Raw genomic sequence first — 6,000 nt, 5'->3', positions numbered from 1 at the left:
GCCCACCTGTGAAGGGCCGATGGAAGAAAAAGGACAGATTTGTGAGTAAAGATCCCCCAAATACCTGTTTTTCCTTGGCCCCTCTATACTCGGCAGTTTCGGCCAGGACTACGTGAGCAAGACCAGAGACGTGAGCAAGACCAGGAGTGTGACAATGGGTGCGGTCGGCTCTGGGTTCCGGAAAATTCCTCCCGGCCGGAGGTGGGGGACGTTGAGGGGTGGGGAGGAGGGCGGTCTCCCGGGGCCCTTCTTTCCGTCGCCACTTCTCACCTCCTTTAAAAGCATCGAGACCGCTCTGCTGGTCTGTCGGAGCCCAGGCCCGAAGGCGCGCCGGGAGCCTCGGGTGAGGAGCTGGGGAGGAGGCTGAGAGGGGGCGCGACCAGGCTTTTCCAGCTCCCGCCGCTCAGCGGCCGCGGGCCAGGGCGCGCGCACCGCGGGGCCGGGAGTCCGGGCGCGGTCCCGGCCTCGCCTCCTCGCGCTCCCGAGGCCGTCTCCTCCGCGCGCCGCGGGCGCTGGCCAGAGGCGGGGACTCGCCGCTGCGGAGGCCGCGAACGCGGCGGCGCTGGACGCTGCCCAGGGCGGACGGGAGCACGAGGCCGGCGGCGGTGGCAGAGCGGCCCGGGCGAGAAGGGAGCCGGGCCCCCGCAGCGCCGAGCAACCGCCGGAGCCGCGGCAGGGGGTGAGTAGGCGGCGCGCACGCCTGGCGGCCCTCCCCCGGTCGCCCCAGCCCCCTTCTCTCTCCTTGTCCCTCCACGGCCCGGGGCCCGCGCCCAAGGACCCCGCGCCGGGCCCCGGAAACACCCGCTCTCCCCCGGCTGGCGCCCGGGCCGCAGCCTTTTACCGGAGTGGGCTCGAGGCCGGCCCCGCACCTCCCAGCGCTGGAGCCTCCTTCCCGGGGCCGCCCCGACCCGCCGCGTTCCGCCTCCCGGGCTCCGCTCCGTTGCTGGGCTCCCCTGAGGAGGCCGGTCTGGGGCGATGCGGGGCCTTTCTTTTTGTTCTTAGCTGTGTCACGCGCGTCGGCACCCAGAGTCGAAAGCGAGCATCCCCAAAGTGGCGCTAGTGGCAGCGGTGCGGGCGTGATTGGCACATGGGGAGGGCGGGCTGGCCGCGCCGCTCGTCTCTTTCCCTCTCCGCCCCGGGCCGCCGCGGTGCCCACGTTGGCAGCAGTCGCGTCCTGGCAGGTGAGCTTGACATCGGGTCCTCGGTCTGCGAACTGCCGGAGCTCTTCCGAATCCCGTCTCAGGGATGCTCCGGGTTCCTTCTGTACCTGTATTTCCCAACTTTGGCGGCGTGGAGGATCCACAAAACTTCTGCTCCGCCGTAAAAATAGTCTCCTGGGTTTACATACTCTTTATATGTCACACCCTACTTAATATTTTTAATGATTGTCTTTCGGTAAAACAAAATAGGCAAAATACCTGTTTCGATGAGTATTCGTTGTAGCGGAATTTTAGAATCATTGTATTCGCCAAGTCGTGGTGAGGCTTGAGATACCCCGTTTCCAAATCTGCAAAACCAAACTTGTGTGACTTTCACGGCTTTGAGATTTCCTTTGTCTGGTTTGTGATCTCCAAGGTCCAATTGCCCTAAATAATGCAAATATTGAGGGACAATCCTAGGGGCAGAGTAAGGTAGTCCAGTAACCTGATTACATGTTTAACAGCTTTAGAGTGACTCTGTTTGGCTCATGGCCACGAGACTGACTCAAATTTAGGCAGTTTTAGTATTCCTGAATTTTTTTGTAGCATGGGGCCTGAGAAGTTGAATCCCTTGTTGGTACTTGTGGGTCTTCTAGAGCATCCATCCATAGCTCCTCCTCCCTATGTTAGAGAAGATTAAGCTAAGCGCAGGCTACTGTGAAGAATAAGTTTATTTGTAAATAGAAACCAGGAGCTTGCTAAGACTTGCGTTTTTTAGGTCAGAACTCAATTTTTAAGGAGTCAGTGGTGAAAAGACATTGAATTCTTAGAATGTTTAAAGAAAACAACACTTCAAGACTTATTTTCCTCTCCTGTGAAGATATCACCTTTTCTCCCCATTGGTTTTGCTCAGAAGTGAAAAACCAAGGATGAGAGGCAGGAATGCTGGGGGTGAGGGGTGGAGGTCAGCATTTGGGAACATTGCTATTAGAAAGTAAGGGTGCCATTTGTTTTCTAATTGCTGGTCCAGTTATTGATGAGGGAATGAAAAGATTTTGCGTGTATATTGTTTTTTTCAGGGGTGGGGCTGAAACAGCAATGAGAATGGTTGACTGTGTCAGGCCCAGGGCCAGCTTCAGTCCATTTGTATGTCCACCTTCCCCCAGCCAGAAGGGAACTGCTGATCCTGTGAACGTTGCAGGCCAGCTTTCTGCATCTGAAGCACAAAGGATAGCCAGGCAGAGCCTGGGGAAACTGCCTGTGTGGGAAGAGTTGGAAGGCGGGGTGTCGCTTTCAACTTGTCTTGCTGGGCAGCGAGTAGGATCCCATCACTGGCAGTGAAGTGGAAGGGAACGTGAGGTAGTGTGGCCCTGCTTTTAAACAGTCCGGGAGGGGCTGTGAGGGGAGGCAGGAACTGGAGGAGAGGCCCTGTGCCTGGGGCTTTAATTCAGTTGTATTATTGTTGTTTTCTGTGGGGGAAGAAAATAGTTGCTTTAGGAAAAGATTTCTTTTTTAATGACTTAAAATGGGGAATTGGGATAAGAAAAAAAATCACTTTTCTTTTTGTTTAAAAGAAAAACTCAGTTAGCATTATTTTCTAAAACTTCACAAAAGTAGAGGGAATGGTCTTGACATCCCCTTGTGCTTAGTCGCTCTGTCTGACTCTATAGCCCGCCAGGCTCCTCTGTCCACTCCAAGAATACTGCAGAGGGTTGTTGTGTTCTCCCCCAGGGATCTCCTGACAGGTAGATTCTTTGCCTGCTGCGCCATGGGGGCTTTCACCTTAACAAAATGTGAATGGCATTTCTCTTGCTCCCCCAAGATGGTCTTAGAGTGTGGCTGCTTTCTAGACTTTTCCAAGTTACTGATGAAATTACATTGAAAGAGAGGCATGGCTTGAAGTTTGAGGATTATTTCCAAAATTCCCAGAGAGCCTATTTTGCTTCACAAAGAAATGTCAGCCACTTTCAGGAAAGAAAATGCACACCTTCTCAGATTTTTACATCGTGATCTTATTCTCTTTCAAGACTGCATTAATAAAACTTCCTCTCACTAAGATTTTGATGATTAACTAGTGCTGACAGGAAGAACACATATGTAAAAATACTGTATAATGAGATAGTTTGCTGTGGTTTCCAAGCTTTTTTGTTCATTCTTGTTAGTAAAAAAAAAAAAAAAAATTTAACTAGTACAGCATAATGTCAGTTGGATCTCAATTAAGACCAGTTTTTAGTACTCCTCTGTATGTGTGTTTGTTACTTAATTATAAATTAATGTACATGTGCTAATGTTGTAGCTCAAGATCCAGTATATACTTAGGGCTGGAATCATTGTGGAGGTAAAACCCTCTTTCAAATACTCCTTGAACTTTGAGGTTTTTTTGGTCTGGATCTTGTTAGATCTGAGTACAACATCCTTGTTTTTACTTGGTGATGTCGCACAGATGAAGCTGGCTCAGGGTGGGAAGTGCATTCCTAACCCCTGGCTTTTGTTCACCTGTGCTTGCGTTTACTAGTATAGCTTTAATCTGTGCTTTTTATGGGAACCTTAAAGCTTCATATCCTCTGTGAGTTTAGTTTTAATTTGTGCATCTATTTCATTGTATGCTTGCCCAGTCAAAGGAGTGTGTCAGGTACCTCAGAGGGCTGGTGACTTTGTGAGGGTGCAGTCAGTTCCTGCTTTTACTAGCACTGTTAGTATTTCATGGTAGTATTAGTACAGTGTAACACAGTGTAAAGTAATTAGTGTACACGTAATACATTTAACTTGGTGTAATATTTACATTACTAAACGTAGTTGCTATTCTACTTTTTGGACAAAAATAAATGTAACTTCTAGGATTTTTCCCCCAGCCCAGATGGAGCGTCTTTTACACCTTCTGGGGTGCATACGCCCTGCTGGTAGACAGCTGTTTCTCTCACTTCAGTCTCAGGTAATTCTTTCATTTGATTCTCAGAAGAACCCTGTGAATGCAGGTATAATTGATCGCACTCCCCATTTTTTTTTTTTTAATGAGTAAACTGAGACTTTAAAAGGTTAATACCGGGACTTCCCTGGTGGTCCAGTGGTTAAGATCTGCTTTGCAATGCACGGGACCCAAGTTCAATCCCTGGTCAGGGAACAAAGATCCCACATGCCTTGGAGCAACTAAGTCCATATGCCTCAACTCCTAAGCCCATATGCCACAACTAGAGAGTCCATGCACTACAGCAAAAGATTCCACATGATACAACAAAGACCTGATACAACCAAATAAATAACTATATTTAAAAAAAGGTTAATACCACAGCAGTTCTTTTCAGTTAGTATTTGCTTGGTGACAAGTACATGCTCTCATTTAATTTTCACACTAGCCTTAGAAGACAGGGATAAGCCTTTACAGGGGAGCACAGGAGGTTGGGAGGAGATGAGGAACCACTGCGTCACCAGGTCAGAAATGGGCTGCCCTGTATTCTTTCTGTTCCTCTCTATCTCCTCCTCTCTTACTCCAACTTGTAAATATCTTTCCTTATAAGCATTTGCTGTACATTTTCTATTATAGAAAAATGTAAAATGGCAACCCACTCCAGTACTCTTGCCTAGAAAATTCCATGGATGGAGGAGCCTGGTGGGCCGCAGTCCATAGGGTCACAAAGAGTCGGACACAACTGAGCGACTTCACGACGATTGATTTATTGAGTATATTTTTAAAAATTTTCAACAAAAATGGGATATGAGCATTACTATTTTGTAACTTTTTTCATGTAACAGTTTATGTTTTGATCATCTGTTGCTTCATAACAGATCAGCTGCAAGCGTAAAACCATCGTTTAGTTATTGCTTCTGGTTCTGTGGGTTGACTGGACTGTAGTCTTTTGAGGATCAGCTGGGCTGTAATTTCAAGATGGCTCATTTGCTATTACTAGTTTTTAAAAATAGTGCCTTGGTGAATTCTTGGACAAAATTTTAATATACTAATGATTTTAGAAAAAAAAAAGTAAGCTATTTCTCTGATTCTGATGCTGCCAGAACTGGAGGGTCTAGCCCATCAAAATGTTCTCTGTCATTTATATCCATGCAGCAGGTAGATGATACCTTATCTTTCCTCTCTGTTTTCTGTATCAGTGAGGGAGGGTCCTGTAGAAGCCATTGTTGCTCTGGAATTAGTGATCACTTCATTCTGACTGGGGCTTCTCTGGTGGCTCAGGCAGTAAAAAATCTGCCCACAATGCAGGAGACCCAAGTTCTATCCCTGGGATGGGAAGATCTCCCCTGGAGGAGGAAATGGCAACCCACTCCAGTATTCTTGCCTGGAGAATCCCATGGACAGAGGGGCCTGGTGGACTGTAGCCAAAAGCCAAGGAAGTTTGGGGAATCCAAACTCAACCTTTAAACAGTATGGAAATGTTTAAACAGTATAGAAATGTTTCCCCAAAGATAAACAACGTACCCTCTCCAACATGCCTTTCTGCTTCTTAAAAATAATTGAGTGTAACCAGAATAAGAGGCACTTGTCAGACCTGTCCAGTGAGCTCTGGTGAGCACAGTTCTCAATCTTGACCTGTATCAGCATCACCTGGAGAACTTTATAATCATGTGATGCTGATGCTGCTGGTCCAGGGTCCATACTTTGAGAACTGTGAACTACAGCAGTTGTTGGCAAACGTTTTCTGTAAAGAGCCAGATGGTATTTTAGGTTCTGTAGGCCCAGTGGGTTGTGTCACAGCTACACAATTCTCATAGCCTGACAGCCATGACAATATGTAAATGAATGGTCATGGCTGTGTCCCAACAGACCTTTATTTATGTCAGTGAAATTTTAATTACATGTACTTCTCGTGTCATGAAATATTATTCTTTTGTTTTGTTTTGTTTTGTTTTT

The 6,000-nt window shown here is 47.6% G+C and overlaps 1 protein-coding gene across 3 annotated transcripts in view; it reads left to right on the top strand.

The window, feature by feature from the left end:
- Positions 1-261: 261 nt before the first annotated feature.
- GOLM1 (golgi membrane protein 1) overlaps positions 262-6,000 on the top strand; it is a 60,533-nt gene continuing 54,794 nt past the window's right edge. Inside the window, exon 1 of one of the 3 annotated variants that reach the window (XM_005210391.5) lies at positions 262-343. The gene's annotated coding sequence lies outside the window, so the exon portion shown is untranslated. Of the gene's footprint in view, positions 344-518; positions 680-917; positions 1,182-6,000 lie in introns of those variants that run through there. The other 2 variants (XM_005210390.5, XM_010808143.4) reach the window with 2 other exon arrangements.

This window comes from Bos taurus, chromosome 8 (genome assembly GCF_002263795.3).
Source record: "Bos taurus isolate L1 Dominette 01449 registration number 42190680 breed Hereford chromosome 8, ARS-UCD2.0, whole genome shotgun sequence".
NCBI classification, from domain to species: Eukaryota; Metazoa; Chordata; class Mammalia; order Artiodactyla; family Bovidae; genus Bos; species Bos taurus.
The sequence above is the reverse complement of the archived record's forward strand: the minus strand, read 5'-3'. Positions and strand labels throughout refer to the sequence as shown.